The sequence below is a fragment of the Orcinus orca genome, chromosome 5 (assembly GCF_937001465.1).
Source record: "Orcinus orca chromosome 5, mOrcOrc1.1, whole genome shotgun sequence".
Taxonomy (NCBI): domain Eukaryota; kingdom Metazoa; phylum Chordata; class Mammalia; order Artiodactyla; family Delphinidae; genus Orcinus; species Orcinus orca.
In genome coordinates this window covers 8,575,508-8,594,622 of record NC_064563.1, presented here as the reverse complement: position 1 = coordinate 8,594,622, position 19,115 = coordinate 8,575,508, and positions in this window count along the sequence as shown.

Sequence of the window (19,115 nt, the reverse complement as noted above, 5' to 3'; positions counted from 1 at the left end):
ACCTAGGGATAAACCTACCTAAGGAGGCAAAAACTGGTATTCCGAAAACTATAATATGCTGATGAAAGAAATCAAAGATGACACAAACAGATGGAAAGATATACCATGTTCTTGGATTGGAGGAATCAATATTGTCAAAATGACTATAATACCCAAGGCAATCTACAAATTCAATGCAATCCCTATCAAATTACCAATGGCATTCTTTACAAAACTAGAACAAATATGTTTTTAAATTTGTATGGAAACACAAAAGACCCTGAATAATGAAAGTAATCTTGAGAAGGAAAAACAGAACTTGAGGAATCAGGCTGTCTTCAGACTATACTACAAAGTGACAGTAATCAAAGCAGTACGGTACTGGCGCAACAACAGAAATACAGATCAATGGAACAGGATAGAAAGCCCAGAAATAAACCCATTCACTTATGGTCAATTAATCGACAGTAAAGGAGGTAAGAATATACAATAGAGAAAAGGCAGTCTCTTCAATAAGTGGTGCTGGGAAAACTGGACCACTACACGTAAAAGAATGAAACTAGAACATTCTCTAACACCACACAAAAAAATAAACTCAAAATGGATTAAAGACCAAAATTAAATTCCTAGAGGAAAACATAGGCAGAACACTCTTTGACATAAACCACAGCAGTATCTTTTTAGATCTGTCTCCTAGAGTAATGGAAATAAAAACAAAGATAAACAAATGGGACCCAATTAAACTTAAAAGCTTTTGCACAGCAAAGAAAACCATAAACAAAATGAAAAGACAACCCACAGAATTGGAGAAAATATTTTCAAATGATGTGACCAACAAGGGATTAATTTCCAAAATATACAAACAGCTCATACAGCTCTATATCAAAAAACAAAAAGACCAAACTCAAACAACCCAATCAAAAAATGGGAGAAGACCTAAATAGACATTTCTCAAAGAAGACATACAGATGGCCAAGAGGCACATGAGAAGTGCTCAACTGGCTAATTGTTAGAAAAATGGAAATCAAAACTACAAGGAGATACCACCTTACACTCGTCAGAATGGTCATCATTAAAAAGTCTATAAATAATAAATGCTGGAGAGGGTGTGGAGAAAAGGGAATCCTCCCACACTATTGGTGGGAATGTAAATTGGTGCAGCCACTATGGCGAACAGTATGGAGTTTCCTTAAAAAACTAAAAATAGAGCTACCATATGATCCAGCAAACCCACTCCTGGGCATATATAAGGGGAAAACTCTAGCTCAAAAAGACACATGTACCCCAATGTTCATATCAGTATATTTACAATAGCCAAGACATGGAAGCAACCTAAATGTCCATTGACAGATGAATGGATAAAGAAGATGTAGTATATATGTACAATGGAATATGACAAATACATTAAAAAGAATGAAATAATGCCATCTGCAGCAACATGGATGGACCTAGAGATTATCATACAAAGTGAAGTAAGGTAGACAGATAAGGAGAAATATGATATCACTTATATGTGGAATCCCACCCCCCCAAAATTAATGATACACATGAACTTATATACAAAACTGAAACAGACCCACAGACATAGAAAACAAACTTATGGTTACCAAAGGGGAAAGTGAGGGGTATAAATTAGGAGTTGGGATTAACATATACACACTACTGTGTATAAAATAAGTAATCAACAAGGACCTATTGTATAGCACAGGGAACTCTACTTAATATTCTGTAATAACCTATATGGGAAAAGAGTCTATAAATGAGTGACTACATGTATATGTATAACTGAATCACTTTGCTGTACACCTGAAACTAACACAACACTGTAAATCAACTATACTTCAAAAACGAAAGCCCTTGACCCCTAAAAATACCTGGAAATGCTGGATAAAAATGAAATAAATTTAAGGACATAGCTGAGTTTACAGGGAAGAAAAGGCAATCATGAAGTGACATAACTAATAGGAGATTAAAAACAGGGGCATCAACACTGGTACTAATTCTTTGGTCACTCTGGGAAAGTTGGTATCTCTGTAATTAAGGGTCTTAGGTTTTAATGTGTCTGTGAATTGATCAAAACAAGCTATTACCACCAACACCACCCCAGACACATAAAGACAGAATCTATAAAGGTCTGCACATACTAGTGAAAGCATGGGCTAAAAAGTTTCCTAAGGATTTGAAGCCCTAAGACTGTACCTCAGCCAGGCTTGGGCTTCAAGTTTACTTTTCCTACCTGATCTAGGAATCCCTAAAAAATCCCCAAGCATAACATAAAGTAAAAATTGGTTCTTGGGCAGATGATATCTCTAAGGGCTCCTGGTCAAACACAAACTCAGTCTACAGGGATGTTTCCACAACCTAGTCCACAAATTTTCCTCAGAACGAAAAAATAAGTCCCTTGAAAGATAAACTCACAAAGAATTGGGAAACATGCAAAGCAATCATAATCAAAAGTCAGAAGATCAAACAAATACCAGGTTTAGACACCTAAAGTGAGAAAACACACCAATGCTCTGAAATAAAATAAGTGTTTATAATTGTTAAAACGAGAAGAAAATATTAAGGGACTGGTTAAATAGACTATGATACAGCCAAGAATAGAGTGAGTGAATTAGAACGCAGAGCTGATAAAATATTACAGAAAGAACACAGCTAAAGTGATGAAAATAGGAGAAAGGAGTTAAGGGGCAGGATAGGCTGTAAACAATGTGAATTCCATTAGAGCAGAGTATGTGCTTTGCTCACTGAAGTATCCTGAATGCCTAGAACAGTGTCTGGCATAGGTGGTGCTGAATATCAGTTAAATCAAAGTCCAGCAATTATTAGAGGTAAGGAGAGAATGGGGAAAAGGAGATATTTAATGAACTAAGAATTTTTTTTTTTTCGTTACACGGGCCTCTCACTGTTGTGGCCTCTCCCATTGCGGAGCACAGGCTCCGGACGCGCAGGCTCAGCGGCCATGGCTCACGGGCCCAGCCGCTCCGCGGCATGTGGGATCCTCCCGGACCGGGGCACGAACCCGCGTCCCCTGCATTGGCAGGAGGACTCCCAACCACTGCGCCACCAGGGAAGCCCAAGAATTTTTTTTACAATCAATAAAAGGCATGAATATTTATAATCAGTTGAATCCATTATGTCATTATGAAGACATAATGACTATAGGACTTCTTCACCCACTATAAATGAGAAAATTGGACTTAGTATATTAATCAATTGTTTTCATAAATTGGGCAATAGGTATTACAGGATTATGACCCTAGAGAGACGGCAAATAAGGAGGGCAAGCCCTATGAATTTCTTCCCAAAGCAGTTTCCCAAATTATAGCAAAGGAGGGGGAGTCCAAATAGTCCAGTACTATCGCTGGGTTGAGGAGACAGAGACTGAAGTTTCAAGGAAGCTAGAATTTGCTAGCAAAGTATTGGAGAGGAAGGAGCTATGCAGAGACAGAGCTCCAGTGTTCTGCTCAGGGGTCCTTGAGTCTTAGTTGAATACTAGTCTGCATATGTGTAGGATGAAACTTCATGAAGCTAGAGAAAGAACAGCTGTGGCGTAAAGAACAGTTACATAAGCTGAACCACTCTAAGAGCTCACACAGGCCTGGGAGTCATTCATGCATTCAGCAGACAGAGGGGACAGATCTTGTTGGATACATGGCACATTCAGTGGAGACCTTAGATGCTTCAAAGCTTAGTACTGGGGCTAAAGGAACCCTAGAGTAAAAGCTACCCTAGACCTGCCCCCCAAAGCCTAAAACCAAGCCTACAAAGATCAGGCTGATCTTCAAGTAACTTAATTGCCTCACAAAACAAAGTTCAAAACTCTTTAAAGGTCTATAATAAAATACAGCTTGTAAGGATGTTTAATTCCCAACGTACAGTATCCAATAAAAAAAATTACAAGATAGAAGCAGGAAACTGTGATACATAACTAAAAGAGACAATGACCAATAAAAACTGATCCAGTAATGACAGAGATAATTGAATTAGCAGAGACGGATGTTAAAACAGCTTTTATAAACATTATAAATATGCTCAAGGATATAAAGAAAAACATGAATATAATGAGGAGGAAAATAAAATATATATATATAAAGATCCATATGGAGTTTCTAGAGGTGAAAAAATATGGTGTCAAACATAAAAAATTTACTGGGTGGGATCAATTGAAGATTTGAAAAAGCAGAAAATACAGGTAAACTTGAAGATGCAGCAATAGAAGGTATACAAAATGAAGCATAGAGGGAAAAATGACTAAAAGTCATAAACAAAATTAGAAAATATCTTGAACTAAATGAAAGTGAAAACACTACATATCAACTTTGTGGGATGCAGCTAATATAGTGCTTAAAAGAAAAATTACAGAATTAAAATACTCACTAAAATAAGAGAGGTCTTAATTCTGCCTACCTTAAGGTAGGAAAAAAGCAAATTAAACCCAAAGAAGAAGGAAGAATAATGAAAGAGTACAAGTCAATGAAATAGGAAATGAATGAACAAAAAAGAGATTAATCAATGAAATTAATAACTAGCTCTTTGAAAAATTGATAAACTTCTAGTTAGACAGATGATGAAAAAAGAGCACAAATTACCAATGTCAGGAATGAAAGAGGATATTACTAGGGTCTTTCATGCAAGATGTTAAAAGGATAAGGAAATACTGTCAACAACATCATGCAAGTGTATTTGATAACTTAGATGAAGTGAACAAATACCTTGTGTGACACAAATTAGCAAAACTGATTAAAGAAGAAATTAAAACCTAAAAATCCCTATAACAATTAAAGAAACTGAATTCATAATGAAAAACTTTTCTTCAAAGATAACTTAAGGCACAGATGACTTCACTAGTCTGCCAAACAGTTAAGGAAAAAGTAATATCAATCCTACACAAAAGCTTTCAGAAAACAGAGGTGGAAAGACTTCTGAATTTATTTTATGAAGCCAGTATTATTACCCTGGTACCAAAGCCAGAAAAAAAGAAATTATAAGAAAACAATACAGCAATAACCATCACAAACATAGGTGAGAAGATCTTTTAACAAATATTAGCAAATGGAACTCAGCAATATACAAAAAGGATAATAGACTGTGAGCAAGTGGGGTTCATTGCATTAAATGAAGGTTGGTTTACCAGTGGAAATCCATTAATGTAATTAACTATATGAATGAATTAAGGAGAAATAAACATGTTCATCTCAATAGATGCAGATTAATTAATTAAATAATAAGCATCGACAAAATTCAATCCATTCATGATTTAGAAGAAAGAAGAAAAAAACTCTCCTGGTAAACAACGAATAAAAGAAAACTTCCTCAATATGATAAAGATTATCAGTAAAAACTTACAGCCAACATCATAGTAATGCTGAAGGACCAAATGCTTCCATGGTGTAGATCAAGACAAAGGTGTCCACTCTCATCACTTCTATTCAACATTATAGCGGAGGGTCTAGTCAACACAATAAGGCAAGAAAAGGCATAAACTTAAAAATACAGAAATGAACTATATTTGTAGACTATAAAATCAGGTATATAAAAACAATTACAAGAAATCTACAAAAAAAGGTACTAGAATAAGTGAGTAAATTTAGCAAGTTCTATAAATAAAAGTCAATTGCATTTCTACAAACTAGCAGCAAACAAGTGAAAGCAAATTTTAAAAATACTTTAATAATAAGTCAAGAACATGAAATGCTTAGGATAAATTGACAAAAATCTAAGTAAAGCTAAGACTGACAAAAACTTCTCAACCAGAAGATCAAGACCATAAGAAAATTAAATACTGGGGGAGGTAATGGTCAACCTACACTCAACAATCAAGACCGAGGGCAAAGAATTGAGACCAAGATGGTGGAGTAAAAAGACCCTGAACTCACCTCTCACAAGCACACCAAAATCACATCTCTCAGCAGAACAACGATTGAAGAAAAAGACTGGAACCTACCAAAAAAGGTATTCTACATCCAAGACATAAACAAGAAACCTATGAGACTGTAGTAGGGGCACACTCATGATATAATCAAATCCCATACCCCCTGCCCCCACCCCCAGATGGGCAACCCACAAACTGGAGAACAATTATATCACAGAAGTTCTCGCACAGGAGTGAGAGTTCTGAGCCCCATGTCAGGCTCCCAAGCCTGGGGGTCCAGCAACAGGAGGAGGAGCCCTAGAGCATATAGGTTTGAAGGCCAGAGGGGATTGAGTGCAGCAGTTCCACAGGACTGGGGGAAACAGAAACTGGGGTCCCAGAAAGAGAAGAAAGGGCCGAGAAAATATTTGAAGAGAAAAAAGGTGAAAACTTCCCTAACATGGGAAAGGAAAGAGTGAACCACATCTAGGAAGTGCAGAGTCCCATACAGGATCAAACTAAAGAGGAACACACCAAGACACATTGTAATAAAAATGATAAGAATTAAAGATAAAGGTAGAATACTAAAAGCAGCAAGGGAAAAGCAACAAATAACATACAAAGGAATCCCTAGAAGACTATCAGCTGAGTTTTCCAGTGAAACTCAGCAGGCCAGAAGGGAATGGCACAATATATTTGATGAAAGGAAAAACCTACAACCAAGAATACTCTACCCATAAGGCTCTCATTGAGATTTGACAGAGAAATCAAAAGCTTTATAGAAAAACAAAAGCTGAAAGAATTCAGCACCATCAAACCAGCTTTATAACGAATGTTAAAAGAACTTCTCTAGGCGAAAAAGAAAAGGCCACGACTAGAAACAAGAAAATCATGGAATGAAAAACTCACTGGTAAAGCAAACATACAGTAAAAGTAGGAAATCATCCACAAAGAAAGCTAGTATGCAGGTTAAAAGACAAAAGCAGTAAAATCATCCGTATCCACAATAAGCAGTTAAGGGATACAGAAAACAATTAGACGTAAAATATGATATAGAAAACAGTAATTGTGAGTGGAGGAGAGTACAAATGCAAGGTATTTAAATGCATTTGAAATAAAGAGATCAGCAATTTAAAACAAAAACATATATATACAGAGAGAGACTTCTATACAAAAACCTCAAGGTAAACAAAAACCAAATATCTAAAATAAATATACACACAAAAAAGAAAAAGGAATCCAAACACAACACTAAAGAGAGTCATCAAATCACGAGAAGAGACCAAAGTAAGAAAGACGAAAAAAGACCTACAAAAACAAATCCAAAACAATTAACAAACTGAAAATAAGAACACAAATATGGATAATTACCTTAAATGTAAATGGATTAAATGGTCCAAACAAAAGACACAGACTGGGTGAATGGATATAAAAACTAGATTCATGTATATGCTGCCTACAAGAGACTCATTTTAGATTTAGAGACACAAACAGACCAAAAGTGAGGGGATGGAAAAGGTATTCCATGCTAATCGAAATCAAAAGAAAATTGGAGTAGCAATACTTATATCAGACAAAACAGACTTTAAAATAAAGACTGTTACAAGAGACAAAGAAAGACCCTATATACTGATGAAGAAAAAGCAGGACACTACATAATGATAAATCCAAGAAGATATAATAATTGTAAACACAGACGCACATCAATATATAAGGCAAATGTTAACAGACATAAAAGAAGAAATTGACAATAACATGATAACAGTGAGGGCTTTAAAACCCTACTCACATCAATGGCCAGATCATCCAGACAGAAAATCAATACAGAAACAAAGGCCTTAAATAACACATCAGAACAAATGGACTTAACTGATATTTATAGAGAATTCCACTTGAAAGCAGCAGAATACACATTCTTCTCAAGTGCACATGGAACATTGTCCAGGATAGATCACATGCTAGACCACAAAACAAGCCTCAGTAAATTTAGGAAACCTGAAATCATATCAAGCATCTTTTCTGATGAAAACACTATGAGATTAGAAATCAACTACAAAAAAACCCTGCAAAATCCATAAACATAAGTAGGCTAAAAAACATGCTAATAAACCATCAATGGGTCACAGAAGAAATCAAAAAGAGAATTAAAAAAAATACCTAGAGACAACTGAAAATGAAAACACGATGATCCAAAACCTATGGGATGCAGCAAAAGCAGTTCCCAGAGGGAAGTATTTAGAGATACAAGCTTACCCTAAGCAATAAGAAAAACCTCAAATAAACAACCTGAACTTACACCTAAAGCAACTACAGAAAGAAGAACAATCAAAACTCAAAGTTAGTAGAAGGAAATATATAAAAACAGAGCAGAAATAACTGAAAGAGAGATGAAGAAAACAATAAAAAGGATCAATGAAACTAAAAGCTGGAGCCTTCTAAAGATAAACGAAATTGATAAACCTTTAGCTAGATTCATCAAGAAAAAAAGGGAAGTGGGCCCAAATCAATAAAAGGAGAAATGAAAAGCAGGAGTTACAGCCAACACCACAGAAATACAAAGAATCTTAAGAGACTACCTAGAACAACCACATGCCAATTAAATGGACAACTTAGAAGAAATGGACAAATTCTTAGAAAGGTACAATCTTCAAGACTGAACCATAAAGAAATAGAAAATATGAACAGACGAATTACCAGTACTGCTATTGAGTCAATAATTTCAAAAGTCCAGAACCAGGAAGTTACTTGGTGGTCTAGTGGTCAGGATTTGGTGCTTTCACTTCCGTGGCCTGGGTTCAATCCCTGGTCTGGGAACTGAGATCCTGAAAGCTGCGTGGTGCAGCCAAAAATAAAACCAAAACAAACAAAATAACCAAAAATACTCCAGGACCAGATGGCTTCACAAGTGAATTCTACAAAACATTTAGAGAAGAGTTAACACGTACCCTTCTGAAATTATTCCAATAAATTAGAGGAAGGAACACTTCTGAACTCATTTTATGAGGCTACCATCATGCTGATACCAAAACCAAACAAAGATACCACAAAAAAAGAAAATTATAGGCCAATATGTTCAATGATGAACATAGATGCAAAAATCCTCAACAAAATACTAGCAAACTGACTCCAACAATACATTAAAAGGACCATATACCATGATCAACTGGGATTTATCCCAGGGATGCAAGGATTTTTCATATCTGCAAATCAATGAATGGGATACACCACATTAACAAATTGAAAAATAAAAACCATATGATCATCTCAATAGATGTAGAAAAGCTTTTGATAAAATTCAATATCCATTTATGATAAAAACTCTCCACAATGTGAGCACAGAGGGAACAATCCCAACATAATAAAGGCCATATATGACAAATCCACAGCTAACATCATACTCAATGGTGAAAAGCTGAAAGCATTTTCTCTAAGATTAGGAAAAAGACAAGGATGTGCACTCTCACCACTTTTATTCAATATAGTTTTGGAAGTACTAGCCACAGCAACCAGATAAGAAAAGGCAATAAAAGGAATCCAAATGGGAAAGAAGTAAAACTGTCATTGTTTACAGATGACACAATACTATATATACACAGAAAATTCTAAACATGCCACCAGAAAACTGCTAGAGCTCATCAATAAATGTAGTAAGTTTGCAAGATACAAAATTATACAGAAACCTGTTGCATTCCTACGCACTAACGACAAAATACAGAAAGAGAAATTTAAAAAAAAAATCCCATTTATGATTGCATCAAAAATAATAAAATACCTAGGAATAAACCTACCTAAGGAGGCAAAAGAGCTGTACTCTGAAAACTAATGTAAGAAACTAAAGACAACACAAACAGATGGAAAGATATACTGTGTTCTTGCATGGGAAGAATAAATATTGTTAAAATGACCATACTCCCAAGGCAACCTACAGATTCATTGCAATTCCTAAAAAATTAGAAATGGCATTTTTCACAAAACTGGAACAAAAATTTTAAAAAGCTGTATAGAAACACAAAAGACCACAAATAGGCAAAACAATCTTGAGAACGAAGAGTGAAGAAGGAGATATCATGCCCCCTGACTATACTACAAAGCTATAGTCATCAAAACAGTATGGTACTGGCACAAAAACAGACACACAGATCAATGGAACAGGCTAGAAAGCCCAGAAATAAACCCATGAACTTATGATCAATTAATCAACAGTAAAGGAGGTAAGAATATACAAAAGAGAAAAGATAGTCTCTTCAATAAATGGTGCTGGGAAAACTGGACAGTGACATGTAAAAAAATGAAATTAGAATATTCTCTAACAGCATATACAAAAATAAACTCAAAATGAATTAAAGATCTAAATGTAAGACCAGATATTATAAAACTCCTAGAGGGAAGTACAGGCAGAACATATTTTTACATAAATCGCAGCAATATTTTCTTGGATCCGTCTCCTAGAGTAATGGAAAGAAAAGTAAAACTAAACAAATAGGACCGAATTAAATTTAAGTTTTTTCACAGCAAAGAGAACCATAAACAAAACAAAAAGACAACCTACAGAATTGGAGAAAATATTTGCAAATGATGTGAGAACAAGGGATTAATTTCCAAAATATACAAACAGCTCATACAGCTCAATAGAAAAAACAAACAAACAAAAAACTGAACAACCCAATCAAAAATGGGAGAAGACCTAAATAGACATTTCTCCAAAGAAGACAGATGGCCAAAAGGCACAGGATAAGATTCTCAAAATTGTTGTTACAGAAATGGAAAGCAAAACTACAAGGAGGTATCACCTCACACCAGTCAGAATGTCCAGAGTGGGTGTGGAGAAAAGGGAACCCTCCTACCCTGTTGGTGGGAATGTAAATTGGTGAAGCCACTATGGAGAACACTCGCCACAACTACTGAAGCCCGTGTGCCTAGAGCCTGTGCTCTGCAACAAGAGAAGCCACTGCAATTAGAACCCCACACACCGTAACGAAGAGTAGCCCCTGCTCTCTGCAACTAGAGAAAGCCCACACAGCAATGAAGACACAATGCAGGCCAAAAAAACCCCCCAAAAAACAAAAACTAGTTTTAGTAAGGAAGGCTAGACATCATCAATGGGCTAGGTTATAAGTTATAAAAATAGCAATGTAGGCACAAAGAATGTGAACAAAGAAAACTAACAATAGCAGAAAGTAATAAAGTAGGAAATTAAGCAAAAACTGAGGATCAACAAAAGCTCATCCTTTGAAAAGATTAAGAAAAACAGAAAAGATTAAGAATGATTAACAACAATGAAAAAAAATGGATCAAATACAAGAGAAAGCAGGCACAAATAGGCAATTTTTAAAAATGACATAATTACAGAGAGTATAGAGATTAGAAAATATTTAAGTATGATAAATAACTTATACCATTAAGAACAGATGGAATACATAATTCCTGATAAAATTAATTTAATTAAAATAAAAAAAGAATTAGAGAAACTGTAAGACTTATAATTAAAAAAAATGAGGCAAAAATTTTCTCACAAAAGCTACAGGATAAAATAATTTTAGTGGTAGGTTTTACCAGATCTTCAATAAGTCCCATTTGTTCCATAAAGCAAAAAGAAAAGATTCTCAACTAATTTTATGAGGCTAGTAGTCTTGCTACCAGAAATACAAGACATATATGGGAAAGGATATGGGCAAATTTTACTTATGATCATACATACAAAAAATTCTAAACAAAATACTAGCAAACCAACTCCATCTATGTATTTTTTTAAAATGTGACTTACAAGAAAACATAGGTGAAAAGCTCCATGATGTTGGATTTGGCAATGATTTCTTGGGTATGACAAGCAAAAGCACAGGTGACAAAAGGAAAAATAGGTAAATTGCAGTTAATTAAAATTAAAAACTGTGCATCAAAGGAAAACAGAGTAAAAAGGCAACCCATATAGTGGGGGAAACATTTGTAAATCATACATCTGATAAGGGATTAATATCCAAAATATATAAGGAACTCCTAAGACTTAAGAACAAAAATAAACAACCTAATTCAAAAATGGGCACAGGACTTGAATAGACATTTCTCCAAAGAACGTATACAAATAGACAATGAGCACAGGAAAAGATGCTCAACATCATTAATCACTAGGGAAATGCAAGTCAACCACAATGAGACACCACTTCACACACATTAGAATAAATATTATTAAAAAAACAGAAAACAATAAGTATTAGGAAGAATGTGGAGAAATTGGAACACTTGTGCATTGCTGGTGGAAATATAAAATGGTACAGTTGCTCTGAAAAACAGTATGGTGGTTCATCAAATATTAAACAGAATTAACATATGATATAGCAATTGTACTTCGAGGTATATATCCAAAAGAATTGAAGGCAGGGACTCAGATATTTGTACATCCATGTTCATTGCAACATTATTTCCAATACCAAAACTGGGGAAACGCAAATACCCATTGATGGATGAATGAATAAACAAAATGTGATATATACATACAATGAAATATTATTCAGGCTTAAAAAGTAACGAAATTGTGATACATTCTATGACATGGATGAACCTTGAAGACGCCATGTTAAGTAAAATAAGCCAGACAAAAAAGGACAAACTGTCTAATTCCATTTATGTGAGGCATCTGGAATAAACAGTCAAATGCATAGAAACAGAAAGTAGCATAGTGGTTACCAGGGAATGCGGAAAGGAGAGAGGGGTGAATGGGGAGTTACTGTTTAATGGGTACAGAGTTTCAATTTGGGATGATGAAAAAGTTTTAGAGATGGGTAATGATGATTGCACAACAATGTGAGTGTACTTAATGTCACTGAACTGTACACTTAAACAGGATCCAAATAATAAAATAGATTTTAAGTTAGTTATCTATGACTGCCAAAAAAAAAAAAATTGTCACCATACAGTACCCAACCCAAAGGTAAACAAACCAATGGAAAGAAACTTGGTATATGATAAAGGTGGCAATATTCACCAGTGGGGAAAGGATAGATTAGTCAATGGATAGGGCTGGGACAATTGGCTATTCCCATGGGCGGAAAAAAACTAGATCCCTACTCCTCAAAATGCCATGTGGTTTAAAGACCCAAGTGAAAAGCAAAGCAATACCAATTTTAGACAAAAACCTTAATGAAAGAGGTGATAGAGGATATTAATATTTAAAACTCCTGGGACTTCCCTGGTGGCGCAGTGGTTAAGAATCTGCCTGCCAATGCAGGGGACACGGGTTCAATCCCTGGTCTGGGAAGATCCCACATGCTGCAGAGCAACTAAGCCCACGCTCCACAACTACTGAAGGCTGCCTGCCCTAGAGCCCATGTGCTGAAAATACTGAAGCCCGTGTGCCTAGAGCCTTTGCTCCGCAACAAGAGACGCCACCAAAATGAGAAGCCCGAGCGCTGCAATGAAGGGTAGCCCCCACTCACCGCAACTACTGAAAGCCCACATGCAGCAACGAAGACCCAACACAGCCAAAAATAAAATAAATAAAACTCCTGAACGTCAAAAAACATTATAAACAAGGTAAAAAAAAAAAAAGGTAAAAACTGAGGATAGACAGTTATAACCCATGTAAACAAAGACAAGGAACAGTACCTAGAATATATAAAGCATACAATTTATTAAGAAAAATACATTCTAGTAGAACAGTAGGCAAGAGTTATAATAAGCAATTCATAGAAGGAATGAGAATGACCATTGACACTTGCGTTGTCACAAATAATTAACTCAATGAGATAAAAATCTCATAAGTAATTAATGAGAAATCATTTCACACTCGCTGGCTTGGCTAATTTTATTGTTCAATAATACCAAGTGATCGTGCCTAGGGGAAACTGGAACTTACAAATTGCTATTAGGGACAGTGGCCAAGATGGTGGAGTAGAAAGACCATGATCTCATCTCCTCTCACAAGCATGCCAAAATCACAAGTATCAGCAGAACAACCATCAATGAAAAAGACTGCAACCTACAAGAAAACATCTTCTACAGCTAAAGACATAAAGAAGGAACCACAAGACAGGTAGGAGGGGCACACTCACGATATAATCAAAGGCAATACCCCCTGGGTGGGTGACCCACAAACTAGAGAACAATTATATCACAAGTTTTCCCACAGGACTGAGAGTTCTGAGCCCCATGTCAGGCTCCCCAGCCTGGGGGTCTGGCACCAGGAAGACAAACCCCCAGAACATTTGGTTCTGAAGGCCAGCAGGACTGGATAGCACGAACTCCAAAAGACTGGGGAAAACAGAGACTCCATTCTTGGAGGGTGCACACAAGATCTCGCACACACCAGGACCCAGGGCAAAAGCAGTGACTAATAAGAGCCTGGGACAGATCTACCTGCTGGTCTCGGGAGAGTCTCCTGGCAAGGCAGGGGCTGCCACGACTCACCCTGGGGACATAGACACTGGTGGCAGATACATTTAGGAACATTCAACCATATGAACTCTCCTGGTGGCTGACGTCTTGGCTTACTAGTGCCAAGACCTGGCCCCACCCAACAGCCTGTAGGTGCCAGTGCTAGGATGCCTCATGCCACATTACTAACATAGCTGCACCCATAAGCAGAAAGCCTGCATAAAGACTTCCTAGGCACACAGCCTCCTCTAGAAAGGCCCCTAGACATGGCCTGGCCCACCAGAGGGCCAGGACCCAGCTCCACCCACCAATGGGCAGGCACTGGCTCTTCCTGCCAGGAAGCCTACTCAAGCCTCTATTTCCCTCAACCATGAGGGGGTAGAACCAGAAGAAAGAAAAGTATGACCCCACAGCCTGTGCAACCAGTCTGCCAATTCAGGCCAGACCCTTCCCTGGGACCAGCTGGGCCGTGGCTCTGCCCACTAGCAGGCCAAAGCAACCTTCAGGATACCCTGGACTTCATACCCAAGTGTCAGGAACTGTTCCCTCCCCCAATGATTTGAAATGAGTTTGGGGACCCCAGGGCCCTGCAGCCAGACTCCGGGAGCTAGCCTTGACTGCCAGTAGTCCCAGCACTAACCCCAGGGTCTGGCTTCAACTGCCAGTGTGTGGGCAAAAGTCCCAGAGTCTTTGGGATCCTAACTCCGCCCACCAGGGAACCAGTACTAGGCCTGGGGCACCCTAGTGTTCCACAACCAGCCTCCCTGTAACCAGGCCCCTAAACAGCAGCCAGTAGCATCCTCACAAGGCAAGGCCTGGCAACCAGAGTGGGGGCCAACCAAGCCTACCAGACCACCCACATGGTCAGCCCGCCACAACATAAGGACCAAGGCAGCCCTCTTAGAGGGACCCCTAGAGCTTATCGCTTGGGGGATGGGGGGGGTGCCCTGCTGGGACGCATAGGATGCCTCCTATAGAGGGCCACTTCTCCAAGGCTGAGAACCATAATCAACCTACCACATACATAAAAATAGAAATAGCAACTTAAACAAAATGAGGTGGGTGACGAATATGTTCCAGATAAAGGAGTGAGATAAAACTCCAGAAGAACTAAGCAAGGTGGAGATAGGCAATTTACTGGAGAAAGTGTTCAGAGTAATGATCATAAAGATGATTAAAGAACTCAGGAGGAGGATGGATGCACAGAGTGAGAAGTTAGAAGTTTTTAACAAAGAGTTAGAAATCATAAAAAACAACCAGAGATGAAGAATAGAATCACTGAAATGAAACATACACTAGAAGGAATCAATAGTAGACTAAATGACACAGAAGAAAAGATCAGTGAGTCGGAAGACAGAATCGTGGAATTCAATGCTGCTGTGCATAAAAAAGAGAGAAGAATGAAAAGAAATGAGGACAGTTTGAGAGACTCCTGGCACAACATCAAGCTCACTAATATCTGCATTATAGGGGTCCCAGAAAGAGAAGAGAGAAAGGGTTGAGAAGATATTTGAAGAGATAAAGCTGAAAACTTCCCTAACCAGGGAATGGAAAGTCAGCCAAGTCCAGGAAGCACAGAGTCCCATACTGGATTAACCCAAAGAGGGGCACACCAAGACAAATGGTAATCAAAATGACAAAAATTAAAGATAAAGGGAGAATAGTAAAAGCAACAAGGAAAAAGCAACAAATAACATACAAGGGAACCCTCATAAGGCTATCAGCTGATTTTTCAGCAGAAACTCTGCAGGCCAGAAAGTGGGTGGCATGATACATTTACAGTGATGAAGGAGAAAAACCTATAAACAAGAATACTCCGCTCAGCAAGGCGCTAATTCAGATTTGATAGAGAAATCAAAAGCTTTACAGACAAGCAAAAGCTGAAAGAATTCAGCACCACCAAACCAGCTTTATAAAAATGCTAAAGGAACTTCTCTAGGAAAAAAGAAAAGGCCACAAATAGAAACAGGAAAATTACCCAATGAAAACGCTCACTGGTAAAGGCCAACATAAGGGTAGGAAATCATCCACATACAAAGCTAGTAGGGAGGTTAAAAGACAAAAGCAGAAAAATCATCTGTATCCACAATAAGCAGTTAAGGGATACAGAAAACAATTAGAAGTAAAATATGATATCAAAAACAGTAATCGTGAGGGGAGGTGAGTACAAATGCAGGATTTTAAAACGCATTTGAAATTAAGAGAACAGCAACTTAAAACAAAAACCTCACAGTAAGGACAAAACATAAATCTATAATAGATATACACACACAAAAAAGGAAAGGAATCCAAAAGTAAAGACAGTTATCCAATCGTAAGAGAATAAAAGAAGGGTGAAAAAAAAACCTACAAAAAGAAATCTAAAACAATTAAAAACTGTCATAAGAACATATATATCAATAATTACCTTAAATGTAAATGGACTAAATGCTCCAACCAAAAGACATAGATTGCCAGAACGGATACAAAAATAAGACCAATATATATGCTGCTTACAAGAGACTCATTCAGATCTAGAGACACATACAGACTGAAAGTTGAGGGGATGGAAAAAGATATTAGATGCAAATGGAAATCAAAAGAAAGTATATAAAAATATTTATATCAGACAAAACAGACTTTAAAATAAAGACTGTTACAAGAGACAAAGAAGGACATTGTATAATGACCAAGAGATCAATTCAAGAAGATATAACAACTGTAAATATATATGCACCCAACATAGGAGCACCTTAATATATAAGGTAGATATTAATGGACATAAAAGGAGAAATCAACAGTAACATAATAATAGTAGGGGACTTTAACACCCCACTTACATCAATCGACAGATCATTCAGACAGAAAGTCAATAAGGGAACACAGACCTTTACTGACATATTAGATCAAATGTATTTAATTGCTATTTATAGGGCACTCCACCTGAAAGCAGCAGAATATGCATTCTTTTCAAGTGCACATGGAACACTCTCCAGGACAGATCACAGGCTAGGCCACAAAACAGTCTTCAGTAAACTTAGAAAAATTTAAAACATATCAAGCATCTTTTCCGACTGCAACACTAGGAGGCTAGAAATCAACTACAAGAAAAAAAACTGCAGAAAACACAAAAGCATATAGGCTAAACAATATGCTACTAAACAACCAATGTATCACTGAAGAAATTAAAAAGGAAATCAAAAAGTACCTAGAGACAAATGAAAATGGAAACATGACAATACAAAACCTATGGGATAGAGCAAAAACAGTTGTAAGAGGGAAATTTATAGAGATACAATCTCAAACAAACAACCTAACCTTACACCTAAAGCAACTACAGAAAGAACAAAACCCAAAGTTAGTAGAAGGAAAGACATCACAATATCAGAGCAGAAATAAACGAAATAGAGACTAAAATAACAATTAAAAAATCAATAAAACTAAAAGCTGGTTCTTTGAAAAGATAAACAAAATTGATAAACCTTTAGCCAGAGTCATCAAGAAAAAAAGGGAGAGGGCCCAAATCAATAAAATCATAAATGAAAACAGAGTTACAACCAACACCAGAGAAATACAAAGGACCATAAGAGAGTACTACAAGCAACCATAAGCCAATAAAATGGACAACCTATAAAAAATGGACAAATTCTTAGAAAGGTACAATCTCCCAAGACTACACTGGGAAGAAATAAAAAATCTGAACAGACCATTTACCAGTACTGAAATTGAGTCAGTAATAAAAAAACTCCCAAGAAAGAAAAGTCCAGGACTAGATGGCTTCACAGGTGACTCCTACCAAACATTTAGAGTTAATGCCTATCGTTCTGAAATTATTCCAAAAAGTTGCAGAGGAAGGAACATTTCCAAATTCATTCTATGAGGCTACCAAAACCAGACAAAGATATCACAAGAAAAGAAAATTACAGGCCAATATCACTCATGAACACAGATGCAAAAACCCTCAACAAAATATTAGCAAACTGAACCCAACAATACATTAAAAGAATCATACACCATGGTCAAGTGGGATTTATCCCAGGAATGCAAGGATTTTTCAATATCTGGAAATCAATCAATGGAATACACCACAGTAAAAAAAGTCATACAATCATCTCAATAGATGCAGAAAGAGCTCTTGACAAAATTCAATATCCACTTATGATAAAAACTCTCCAGAAAGTGGGCATAGAGGGAAACAACCTCAACATAACAAAGGCCAGATAAGACAAAGCCACACCTAACAACATACTCAAATGGTGAAGAGTTTAAAGCATTCCCTCTAAGATCCGAAACAAGACAAGGATGCCCACTCTCACCATTTTTTTTGTTTTTTTTTTGGCTGTACCACATGGCATGCAGAACTTCCCCAACCAGAGGTCAAACCCGTGCCCCCTACAGTGGAAGCATGGAGTCTTAACCACTGGACCACCAGGGAAGTCCTCTCGTCACTTTTATTCAACATAATTTTGGAAGCCCTAGCCACACCAATCAGAGAAAAAAAGAAAAAGAATCCAACTGGGAAAGGAAGAGGTAAAACTGTCACTGTTTGCAGATGACATGATACTATACATAGAAAATCCTAACATGCCACCAGAAAACTACTAGAGCTCATCAATGAATTTGGTAAAGTTGCAGGATACAAAAATTAATATACAGAAATCTGTTGCATTTCTATAAACTAAGAAGGAACTATCAGAAAGAGAAATTAAGGAAACAATCCCATTTAGAATTGCATCAAAAAGAATAAAGTGCCTAGGAATAAACCTACTTAGGGAGGCAAAAGACCCATACTTTGAAAACTATAAGATGCTGATGAAAGCAACTGAAGATGACACAACAGATGGAATGATATACCATGTTCTTGGATTGGAACAATCAATATTGCTAAAATGACATACTGCCTAAGGCAATATACAGATTCAATGCAATCTCTATC